This window comes from Mixophyes fleayi, chromosome 7 (genome assembly GCF_038048845.1).
Source record: "Mixophyes fleayi isolate aMixFle1 chromosome 7, aMixFle1.hap1, whole genome shotgun sequence".
Classification (NCBI taxonomy): Eukaryota; Metazoa; Chordata; class Amphibia; order Anura; family Limnodynastidae; genus Mixophyes; species Mixophyes fleayi.
The window spans coordinates 118,450,076-118,463,271 of NC_134408.1; the positions used below are offsets into that span (position 1 = coordinate 118,450,076).

The 13,196-nt window shown below is 44.0% G+C and overlaps 1 pseudogene; it reads right to left on the bottom strand.

Moving 5' to 3' along the window:
* Window positions 1-2,608: 2,608 nt before the first annotated feature.
* LOC142098722 (U2 spliceosomal RNA) lies at window positions 2,609-2,765 on the bottom strand (annotated as a pseudogene).
* Between the last annotated feature and the right edge of the window lie 10,431 nt (window positions 2,766-13,196).

The window sequence follows — 13,196 nt, forward strand, 5'->3', positions numbered from 1 at the left end:
TCAACCATCACCTCTTCCTTTCCCAGCAGAGCGCAGTTCAGCTTCCAAGAGCCAGGGCCTGGAGGGAACCCGTGACCCAGAACACCTTCAAAGAGAATGGCCCTATGATCAGAGAAAAAGCAGGGAACCATGACATGCCTGTTTTGTCTTACCGCTCTCGATGTAAACACAAAGTCAATCCGGGAACGCACTGAGCCATCGGGGCGGCTCCAAGTATAATTCACAGAGCCGGCCCCCATAGATCCCACTGCATCCCGCAAGGATGCTTCGGCTACCATCTCCTGCAACAACCTGGAAGAAACATCAAGTTTAGCATTAGTACAAGAACTCCTACCATCTTCCTCTATAGGACAGTTAAAGTCCCCAGCCATAACTACCGCCCTGGTGGTTGCGAGCTGGGCCCGCAGGGTCTGGAAAAGCTCCAAACGCTCATTCTTACCCGGGGATGCATACACACAGATAAGCCTGATAGGCTCACCTGCCCAGGAGCCATCTACGATAAGCAATCTGCCGCAGACAAACTCCTGAACGGAATCTAATGTGAAGAGGCTTCCCCTGATAAGAATGGCGACCCCTGCAGACTTACAGTCACTCCCCCCAGACCAATAGGAGGGCCCGTGAGACCACTGCCTCCCCAGATGCCTGTAGGAACTAGAGAAAGGGAGAGAACATTCCTGCAACATGTAAACATCACATTTCTGACTGTCAAGAAAGGTAAACACAGACTGACGTCTAATCTTATCCTTCACACTCCTCACATTAATGGTAAAAAGAGAAAAGTTAGCCATTAGTTGGGAGAAAAAAGAGAGTTAGCACAGTCAATACATCAGTTACCCTCCTTGTCCGGTGGGACTTGGTCCGGTCTGCCCGTGTCCCCTTCGGGTGGGAGCAGGCCTTTCTCCTCTAGCTGGTCGAATAGGCAGATTTGGGGCAGTTGTAGGAATTCTTCCTCCTCCTGCTCAGAATCCAGCAGCTCATCCACCATCTCTACCAGGGCCCCCTCTGACGGGAGAGGGTCCTCTTCCAGCTCGATTGCCTTTTTCTTGGAAGGGTCAGAGTCGCCAGCTGGGCTGTCCAGCTCTTTCCGCTTCCTTCTTTGTTTGTTCTCATCACCTGCAGACACAAGAGGGAGGAGGGGGGGGAAATCCTCCAGGGAAAGGGAGGGAGCTGCAGTAGCGGTGGAGGGGGTTAGTACTACTGCAGGGGGGGGGTGTTGTGGCAGCGGGGAGGGAGGGGGGTGCTGTCACAACAGGGGTGGGAGATATCTTACCAGCTCTTGGCTGCGGTGTGGGCTTCTGTTGCTTCCTCTGGGCTGGCTTGGGCTGCAGGGCAGGGGCAGGTCCGCTTTCCGGCAGTCCAATCCCGGCAGCTGCAGCGTAGGATCTGGCCCTCTGGGGGCAGTCCCTGTAGATGTGGCTGGCCAGGCCGCAGAGGTTGCAGGACAATTTTCTTGGGCAATCCTTGGACTCGTGCCCCGCCACCTTGCAGTTCCTGCAGGCTGAGACCTTGCAGCTTCTCGCCATGTGGTCAGCTTCCCCGCATTTTCTGCAGTTCCTCGGCTGATCGGCATAGTGAAGAAGGCCGGCAGAGCCGCCCAGGGCGAAGCTTGATGGCAGGTGTTGGAGTCCGTCAGTTGCCGTGCTGTCTTTCCTCAGTCTGATGATAATGGACCACTTGCCTGTCCAGAAGCCGTTGACATCCAGGATCTTGGAGGGGTCCTTGACCACGGAGCAGAAGCGGCTCAGGAAGGTAGCGATGTCCTTACCAGGGGTGTGAGGATTTCTCATGGAGACCGTGACTCTTCTCTCCTCTCTCTGGATGGGGCAGTTCCCCACGAAGCGGGAGAAGGGAGACTCCGGTCTCGCAGTCTTCACTGCCTCTCAGTACCTCTTACAGATGGCAATGGAGGCGAAGGTGATGTACCAGATCCCTTTCAGGTAATTCTGCACGCTGAGGGTTTCAGCCTTGGAGAAGCCCTGGTCCAGGATCATCTTCTTGCCGAAGGTCTCGGCCGTCATGTCTGGGACCCTTCCTTCCACTTCCTTCAGCTTCAGGACCACGGTCTGCCTCATCCAGGGTTTCAGAGTGGGGGTCTTCTGGGGGGTGTCCTGGTTGGGCTGGCCTTGTCCGGCAGCAGCAGGGGCGGTGGAGGCAGAGGTTCCGGCCACAGGGAGAGGCTTCGGGGCGGTGTTCTTTCCTCCCTTCTTCCCAGGGGCAGGAGCAGGGGTGGAGGCAGGAGCTGGGGTAGCTGAGGCCATCGTCCTGGCTCTTCCTGGGGTAGAGAGGCTGGTCGTCCGGGGTGGAGGGAGCAGTGCAGATGTCCTCCCGCTGGGTAGAGAGGAGCAGGGGCTTCCGCTGAAGGGGAGGCGCTTCTTCCAGTGGAGCAGGGCCCGAGGAGAGGAGGGCTTCTTCAGCCGGAGGTGCTCCCGGCGTCTTCTTCCCGGCAGGCAGGGGGGGTCGGCAGCGCTTCTTCCCCGGGGTCGGTCTTCTTGCTCCTGGCCGGCTTTGATCGGGTAACACAAGTCTCAAACAGTTCCTCACCAGGGTTAGAGTGTGCTATCGGATGAGCCACACTCAGGTATGTCCTCTGGGTTTTGGGCAGGAGAGAGACAAGTGCACCATGCAGCAGAGTCTACATCAGCCCCTCACCAATGTTAGAGTGCGCTATCGGATGAGCCACACTCAGCATAACCTCCACCGGGTAGTTGGTAAGCTGATAAGAACAGATACTACACTTGATCTTAGCCAAAAGGCCGAGAAGCTCAGGCCTACTTCACGTTTGACATTACCATTACTCTCACTCAATGTCCTGTAAATAATTTGATCTGCATTACCAAGTTATCTTTGTATTTTTATAATTTAACCAGTATATCTGGTATTTTTGTATTATTTTGTTTTGTGCTATGTGCTATGGATCATTGCTGTCTGTTTATTGTGTACTAATATATATGTCATATACAGCACTGCAGACCTTTTGCGGCGCCTTATAAATAATAATAATATAGCTTAGAAGGCATGTGTATAAAGTCCTTAGACTTATGGGTTAACTAGTATAAACTGCTGTATACAAGCTACTATCCAATGACTAGAAAAAGGACAGGGTCCAGTCTTGATATGTTATATATTCTGACTGACAGGGAACCAGCAGACTCTGTAAAATCCATTTGCATGAGTAATATTCTGCCTTGGTTTGCTGAACATATACAATCCACAAACCCTCTGAGGAAATTGCCTACATGGTGATGTAACCGGTCAGGAAATCTCTATGACATTCTGTTGGAGCTCATGGAAGGATCAAAGAAATGTATTGCTATTTACATGCTGAATTGGACAGCCATACTTTTGCCATCAGTTGCAGTATCTCCTGTTATCAGAGGTAAACCAGGGAGATCGAGATGGAATATCAGTGAGGACATTGGTAAACTAACTACACCTAGCTGTTGGTCACAGCAGAGACCAGTGCCCGCTGCTGTTTGTGGTTGAACCCGATCCCTGCCAGGCAGCTTATTTCAACGGTTCAGTTTTACATGCAGGAGGCTTCAGCCCTAACTTTTGGAATAAGGAACTCCATTGACACAATACTGTATTTAACATATACTTAACCAAGAATATTGATTGATATAGATCATATACAGTTTTATTTCAAGTCATAAGTCTGCTCAATCTCCTGGTTTTTGATTGTTTATTTGATCTGAAGAGAGACTTTTTTTCATACCACAAAGTTAAAGATTAAAATAAACCAGAGAACGGATATTCATTATTATTATTATTATTATTTATTTATAAGGCGCCACAAGGTTTCCGCAGTGCCGAACACAGTACAAACAATGGACAGTGCAGGGAATAACAGTACAGAACAATAAACGAGTAATACCAAGACTTCAGAGACTCCAGGCAAAGCAAATATAATGGAGTTGGAGCAGAAGAGAAGGTAGAGAGACAGGAGGGAGAAGGGCCCTGCTCATAAGAGCTTACATCCTAAAGGGAGGGGAGACAGACAGCCGGCACAAAGGGAGTCAGAGGAGGGGAGCAAGCGCTCAACTCTACAGAGGAGGAGCCAGGAGATGAGATCGAGCATAGAGAGAGGGTTAGGTGGAAGGCTGGTAGGCTTTAAGGAAGAGATGGGTTTTGAGTGCCCGTTTGAAGGAGCACAGGTTAGGGGACAAACGCATGGAGCGTGGGAGGTATCATTGAATATCAAGTTATATGTGAATTATGGTGGTGATCCGTTTATGCCAACCTACAGTATTTTCAGCTGATATTTAGATAAAAGGACATTACGGAGAGAAACAGCGTGATACATTGGATAATAGCATCCTTAGAATTTTAATGATATTGCAAACAGCATAAAGTGGGTGTTAATATATTTATATTTGTATTGATAATAAAGTGTATATTAATTTTATTTTTACTGTGTTGGTTCTTTAATATGTAAAAGTTTGGCCATCCTCAGCACTGTCTTTTTTAATGATAACCAGTGGCTGTGAGGTCATATGATAAGTTGAAGAGGATTGGTGCAGTTGCGTGTTGATTGTTAAAACACTGTATCTTGGTACTGGAAAATAGCCTACATTGCAGTTTATTTAATAACATGGTTCAAAGAAGGTTGATGCTGTAATAGCAATCAACCAGATATTAGCTTTTACCAGTTTAATTACACGAGACTGCTAAAAGCTAATGTGATTGGTTGTTATGGGTTACAGCACATAATTGCTGGTTTCACCATATTATTAAACAAGTAGGTTGTATGAACCATCTTCTTATATCAACTTGACAGGATCTCCCATCACTACCTTGTGCTGCCGGAGGTCTCTGCTCCTTCCATAGCCGCCAACCAATAATGTTCAGGGAAACTTTGCTGCTATGCCTATGAATCTAAGCTCGTCATGCACGATATATAGTGTCAATGGTGTTTGAAGCAGTACAATTATTATTAATAATGATATCATTACATGTTTACTGAATGTCATTGTTTACATTAAAATATTCCTCCTTAATTAGTAGTAACTTAAATTACAAACCCTAGATACCATCTTTTAAGAATTACAATACACAGAGAAAATTAAAAATGTTATTGTGATGTTGGTCAGTTCTGAACAAAAGGTACTTTCTGTTCAGGGAATTTCCTGTTGCAAAAATGTCCTTAAATTCTGGAATAGTCCCTGGAAATGAAGGACTCCGGTTGTATCTTACAGCTTGTCTGCTCCTGTCACGTGCAGCCCTTCTACCACTAGCATAATTACATAAGTGGACAGGACACTGTCTCCCACACCATCTGCATACTGGAGGGGGGCATGATAATACAATTTACATCATCACGGCCCTACCCCCCCAAAGCAAAAAGATGTTCTTTCATTTCTGGTCTTTTCACATACCTCCCACCTGGCCTGATTCCAACAGGACAGTCCCGATTTTGGTGGACAGTCCTGCAGTCCTGTCCGTCATTTAGCTTGTCCTGGTCAGTGGAGGAGAGACAAAGAAGTGTTTTTTTTATTATTAATGTGTAGCCGGCTGTTTTGCAACAGTGCCACCTCCTGGCGAGGAGGAGAAGTGCTCAGAGGAGCCACCTGCACAGTAAATATTCCTTCCCCAGAAGATCCTGCTGATCTTATCGAAAAAAATCTAAATATTCTGTGGACATAATTTAGGTGAGTATCTATCTTGGGGGTTAATATTGGGGTATTTATATTTCAGGGCAACTAAGTGGTTGTTTTGGGGTCAGTGAGAGAGAATATGTGGTGTACTTTGAAGCAAGTTATTTGTGATAGCCATATGCATTTAGGGTGCCTGTGTAGGTGGGTTGTAGTGATGAGGCATTTCAGGTGTGTGTTTAGGTGTTTTGAGGGTGACTAGAAGTGATTTGGTGTAAGTGGGCGTGGCTAGAGGTCATTTGGTGTTTTGGGTAAATGTGGGAGTTTGGGTTGACTTGGGTAAGACACACCCACTTGTCACAAAAGACACGCCCACTTGGCAGTGTAAGACACAGCACAGCAGTTTGTTTCTCTTTGCAATTTTCAAAAAGAGGTATAGGGAGGTATGTGTCAGTCGCCGCCTCTGCACTGACTCTGGTGCGAGAGGCGGTCGCCTGTCTCTGCCGCATCTTGTTGCTTAGCTATGGGAGCTTCCCCTTACTTCTGGGTTGCCGCACACGGATGCGCGTTCCCCGGCGCGTCCCGTTGCGGGGCAATGCAACGCCTAAGCACTTCCTCTCGACGGTCAGTATCCCTGACTGCCACAACTCTGCCTCCTATTAGGGGAGACACAGAGGGGGGTTAAGGAAGCCTCTGGCAGCATTAGGGTGCCAGAATATTGGTCTCACCTTGCTCCAGCTATTTGCCTGCATCTGTTCCTGACATTGTCCTGACCCGGCTTCCCTCTGACTTTCCGTTTGGATTTCGCATTGTACCTTGCCTCCAGCTCTGTACCTTGCCCATCTCTGACTATTCTTTGGATTCTCCTTCTGTACCTCGCTGCTCGTTGGTTCTGACCTGGTTTGATTGACTAGGCTACTCTCTGTTCCTACGCTGGTAGCCATCTTGGAGAACCGCGACCTGCGCATCTTTGTGCAGCGAAGCCAAAACTCCCTTGTGGGGATCCCTGGTGAGTACCGGGGGTCCGTTAGACTCCACGCCTCCTCTCACGACTCCAGCTAGCAACCAGTACGTGACAGTATGTTTTCAGCAGTCCCCTGAATATAAAGCCGTCCTCAAAGTGATGACTATTTTCAGTTCTTCTTAAACTGAGTTAATCTTTTGGATGTCTATAAATCTATGATTGTGCTGCATTTCATGGTGTTTTATTCATCATTAGACAGGTTGTGACATTGTAGTCTGTGAACCATACTTGTCTACTTTTGCCTGGCTCCCTCTGGGAGATCACTGAAAAGGGGTGGGGGGGAGGGGAGGGGCTTCACAAAGAGCATCATTTTGACCCCGCCCCCAGGGACGTAATGATCGTTTCGGGTCGTTTTACAGTGGTAAAAGGACCTAAAGCAGGCATTACATCAGTGGGCGGGGCTAAAATGCTGTGATTGATAAGCCCCCCCCCCTCCGCCCATACACCCCTCCATGTTGCCTCTGAAGTGAGCAGTTGCCGGAATTGTCAGCTCTCTCGGGATTCCGTGAAACCGACCTGGAATTCGGGAGTCTCTCGGACATTCCTGGAGAGTTGGCATGTATGCTGTAAACATGACCTCTTACTTGTATTTTGCCAACATACTGATATCCCTATTTAAATAACTGAACATTTTATCAGCAGGATTTTTATCACACCAACACAAAGAAATTAATCCTTAGATGAATTTACAGATATTTCCTTGGAACACCATTATTGTATGAATTATGTTACTGCATTGTTTATTCTCATACTTTAATATTGCAATAACAGTGCACACACACAATTTTAAATCAAAAACAGATTATGAATTAGTAGTATGATGTGAAGTCACATTAGAAAATGGCTGTACCGTTTAATTTTATGAGTGTACTCAAGTCATAAGATTCTTAAGATAACAAGTGCAAGAGAATGTCAGCTCATAGCGCTTACGGGTCGAGAAAGCAACTTTGATCCGGATGCGGTGTTTTTAGAATGTTCATTTTATGTAACTAATTCTTCATTTGTTTTCAATAGAAGTGTTGGCAAGTGTGCAGCAATGCAAGTATATAAATAAATTGCTATATAAAGATGTGAGAGAACAGTGTTGTATATACATGTGTGGGATCTGTTTGACATTTGTGGGAATTAACATATTAACTTACATTTGAAAATAGGAGAAACTCTCTGTGATAAGAACTGTGCATATAACATCATTACTAAAAGCAGCTATTTTTTATCTCTTGGTTTTTCAGAAATTTTTGGATAATAGAAAGTCAATAATCTTGTTGTTTCCAGACTTTGGTCACATTATCCACACTCCAAAGAAGTCCAAGGGGTAAATGTATCAAGCTGCGAGTTTCCGATGGGTTTGAAAAGTGGAGATGATGCCTATAGCAACCAATCAGATTGTATCTTTAATTTTGTAGAATCTACTAAATAAATGATAACTAGAATCTGATTGGTTGCTCTAGGCATCATTTCTACTTTTCAAAGCTTCCAGAAACTGGCAGCTTGATACATTTAACCCTAGATCTAATTTTATTCGGTGTGTACTTTTAGGGGATCTGCCCACACAGTGCAAATAGGCAAATTTCTATAGCCATTTATACATTCTTATTTGCAGCACTCAGATCAATCATTTGAGGGGCACACATTGTGCAATATCAGGTCAATGTAGCAGAAAATGTAAACAGCCAAATTGGCTCTCCACATCTGCACGTATGTGGCCATCTATAGACACCTTACTTGTGTATTGTGAGTAAAACTTCTGTTATTATATGGTACAAATGTTATGTAGCTTATGTATTTTATGAAGTCAATTTGTTCAATTGTGCACTAATTTAACAAGTCAGCTATTATTGTAAGAAGTACAATTTTTTATTAACTCATTACACTGAATAGACACTTTTTAAATATTTTTTAACACTCTTTTCTCCCCTGCCAGCTTGAGCTGAGTCCTGGGCAGGGGGAGGCTGGGCTGGGGGGCAGGGGGGCATCTGCCCCCCGGGCCGGTCTCATAGTGAGCTATGTTGGGCTGGGCCACTGGGCCACCTGCATTTTTTTTTCGATTAAGTTCAGCTGCTGAGTTGAGTCTTGCTCCCCGGGCTAAAACTTGCCAGCCCTCCCCTTGTCCTGTTTTTTTTTTTTTAGAAAATTGGGTATTTTATTGGGGGAGGGTCAATCTCCTGAATATATAAATTAGCTGTGGTTAGCTTCACATCACTGTCAGTCTGTAGGCAACAATGTTTTCCAGGGTAAGTTCAGATTTTGATTTATATCCAATACAAAAGGGGGTTTTCACTTTCAGATTACTTTAACTGTCAGATTTGTACATGTCTCCTGCAATTTTTGCCAGACTCATTGCTTGAATTTTCCAGTTTCATTCTACCTAATATAGATGTTTATTTTTGTTGCTGTGGGTTATGACACAGATCTGCTGTGCTCTTTGCATTGGATACATATTTCCAGAGGGCAGCTTTGTGTCATATCCCAAGGCAATGTTTAAAAAGTAACTCTGTCTGATGCCATGGCTGCACATCACAGAAGGAAGCAAACCAAATGTATTTAGTAAATGTTGCAAAGGGCTAGTAGAGGTCAATAACTTTTATTTGTAGATGGAAAATCCCTATAATTTTACCTTTTGTTTTTTTCTCATAATCTTTGGCTTTGTTTGAATAACCAGATGGGAATATAGGTTAGCTGCTTAACTGTGCTATTAGGTTGTTAGGGCCTCCCCGAATCCTGCATAAGCTTTTAGAACAATGGCAGAGGTCTTCACCTATAGCAGTCGCCTTTCTCGTACAGATAGTACAGGTTTCACAGGTTTCGGATGCCCCCCAGGACTTATACTCAGACGTATTAAAAACTCAAGGAACGGGTGGGTAGCGAGAGCAGGAGGCTGGGACGCAACTCTTTGGAAGAGTGCAAGAAGTAACCAGAGTCAAGCCAGAGGTCAGAGGTCAGTAGCAGACAAGAATTGTCAATACAAACAAAGGAGATCAGGGACAGGCAGTGAACAGGAGAAGTCCAGGTAACAAAGCCAAAGTGTCAAGGGTAGGCTGCAAACGAGAGTGGTACAGATAACAAAGCCAAGGGTTCAGATAACAGGTGGTCAAAACAGCAGACCTTAGACAGAGAACAGTCACAGCAGGGCAAGAGCGCTATAACCAGCAAGGAGTCTAAGCCCTCCCTGCTTTTTATACAAAGAGAGGACCAATCAGAGGAAGAGTAAGGGCACACCCCCAGCCTGCAATGGTGAGTGTGCACACCCCTACTGCCTGTCAAACTGCCCTGGGTGTCGAGATATAGAAGTGTCCAGGCTGCTTAGGCAACAGCTGGGACAGAAGTATGCACCCTACAACAGAGCGGCAGCTCAGGTAGGATTCAGAGGCAATGAGCCGTCGTGAATAGCGTGGTGGCTCATAACATAGGTGAGGGAAGTTGCTGGCCAATTATAATTCAGCATGGTCGTTGGTGTTGAGATTCAATGAGAAGTCATATTGGTTATCTTGTGATTTACCGTAGATAGCGTGCTTATAATATTCCTTTACCCAAGTCTATCTCTCACCTTAAAGAAGCACTGATCTTACCCCTGACCATAAATAGAACCCTCCCATAGAACTTTTTATTATAATGCTACAGTCTGGGGAAATTTTGTGTACTCTAGTTTTGGGGTACAGTTTCAAGTGATCATTCTATTAATGCACAGAGATCTCTAAAATATGTAAATCCCAGACTGCCTTATTTTAGAGGTGTAAATGGAACTGTCCTGGTAAAGAAATCAGCCAGGACAGGAATGGGGAGTGAATGTAATTCTATGAAATATTTGCCTTGTTACACATTTGGCTGACAATGTTGCATGTTGAACCATAGGCATTGACTGTTATGGTCCCAACATTGTTCATAGACTAAATCCCTTGAAATATGAATTTACAAATACAGTGTGGAACAAAAGCGGAACTCAAACATGGTATCACTGAAACTTTGCACCTCTAAGAAATGGCTGATCCACCACAAAACTCAGTTCATGTAAAACTTGGCTGCAACTTTGCTCATCTCAACTAGGGCAGTATCAATTCTAAATATGGTCCTGCACCTGCTTTAATAGGTATCAGTATACTCATAGAAGTGGTCATGTCAAAAGGATGGTGAAATAGGAATCCTAGAGGATATCTGAGTGCCTAAAGGCATCAATGCAGTGATAGAACAATCTGCATTTCTAAAATAAGACAATTGACTGTAGCACTGTACAGTCAGACTAGTGGAAATCAGCACAATTTAAAATGTAAAACTCTTCCCATTGCCTTCCATACCATCTTTTTACTACTAGTTTACCACATATGAACATCCTGCCCAAAATCTCTTATAACTGTTATCTATGGCTACATTACACCTATTTTACAGTTTTTCATCTTATTTGGGCACATTGGTCTATAAGCTTTTTACCCACTAATTCCTCACCTATGACTTATATCATCAACATTTGGGTATAAAGTATTCTAGTATATTTATTAAGGTAATTTAATTATTTTTCTTATGTGAGAATAATTCTTATATATTATTCTAAAATAAATGACTATATATGCACTTCAGGATATTACTAAATGCCTATTTATCTATAAGCAAAAAAAATCTGTTTACTAAGTACTGATTGCAGCTTTAGGATGTTTACCCCATGCACAAATTAGAGGGGGGTATAATATGATTAATTAGCAACTCACATTATTTTCATTCAATTCATTTAACATATTGCTTGGGGCTGTTTCCATGCAGCTATACTTTTAAAATTCAAACATGTTTGATTTATCTTGTTCTAAGTTAATTATTGAATAAACTCTATTGAAATCTGAGCATTCTATTTTTTATTGTGCAAACTAATCTTTCATTTTTTCAAGTGCAGACTAAGAATGATTTACTATTCTTCATTTTGGTTCATGCAATAGTTTAATTTCCATCAAAGCGATTCCCAAATCTTTTACTAATGCTTCAATAAAGAAGTTGTAAAAGAAGACATGTCATAGCTATAAAATATAATGTCTAACGAACGAACGCTGGTACAATTTGTTTATATCTTGACACTTTTTATAACATTCAATGTTAAATAATGACATGGCATATTGTTCTGAAGATTTGCTGCCCATTTGCTAAATAGTGGCAGAGCTAATGGGCGCAGCTAATGACCCTCAGGCCCTAATGCAGAGATTTAAATTGGGGTCCCCTTGTTACCACACATGGTCATCACATAACAACACCCAATAACCAAAATTAACACATACACATCCACATTGTGCCATCATTGCTCACAAACTCTCACTGTGGTCTCTTTGAATGCTTCCCATGTCTACACCCAAATGGCCTTGAATCTTGCCTGTCTCTGTGTTTTTTTGTCTCCATTGCACATTAAATCATCTGTCCCACTATGAGTCACGCCCATTGGTGTTTTTTTCTCTCTCCCTTTGCCTCTTCTGTGCCCCCTTTTGCCAGTTCCATACACCTTTTTCTCCTGTGTGCCTGCTAACACTCTGGCTACTGTCTGCGGTTTTTACCAGTATTTATCAGTGCCCTGTCCTGCTGAACCTGTAGTTCAGAGACTAGACACAGTATCTCACATGTTCTTCCTTTTCCTATTTTAGTGGCACTGTGAAAGCATTAACTTGGCCAGTTAATGAGCCCATTTATATGGGAAATAAATGGACTTGCACATAGAGACAAATGTGCAAATGTTTGCTGTTTGTGGTGGGAGGTGCTAAGTGGATTGGGCCTTTACTAGTTAAATGAGGGGCATTCACATGAAAAAACTAGATTTTGTGTTGCAGAACCAGATATTTAATAAAGCTTCAAGAAGTGGTGTGCCTATAGCAGGGTGTTCCATAGTTAGCAGGGGGTTGAAGAGTGAATAATGGTTTGCTTTTTATGGGTTCACTGCAGGTGTTGGTTATCAGGATTTGTTCTATACTTCCAACCATAGTTGTCCTACTCTCCTGGATTGTCCAGGAGACTCCCAATTTTCTGGCAGTCCTTCCGGACTCCCGGGAGAGCAGGACAACCTCCCAGTTCCTGGCCACTTCAATAGTTAAGTGACAGGAACGGGGCTTAGTGAAATGATTTGTGCATCATCATGGCCCCGCCCCTTGCTGTAATAGGCCAGGAAATGTGATGGCTGTTTAGGGGGTGGGGCCAAATGGTGCGATTCACTGAACCCCCTTCCAATCTCCAGGAGCAGAACTTGCCAAAGTTGGCAACTATGTTTCCTTTTGCATCTTATGGACATATCTAATGGGGGAAAGCATATTTTTCTGCACACAAAGAGGATTATAAGAAAACCATTCAAGTACACAAATGTGACATACATAGTTTGATTCTGAGGTTCCAACAAATGGTATTTTAAGAGAAAAATCTAAGTATTTATGAAGTTAGCAGGGGGTTGAAGATTCAATAATGGTCTGCACTGGTTGCCTGTTTTCTACCGAATCCAATATAAAATACTTTTACTAACCTACAAGGCCATCAACAAAGCTGCACCAACATACATCTCCTCTCTTGTCACAAAATATCTCCCAACTTGACAACTCCGTTCTGCACAAGATCTGTGTCTCTTATAC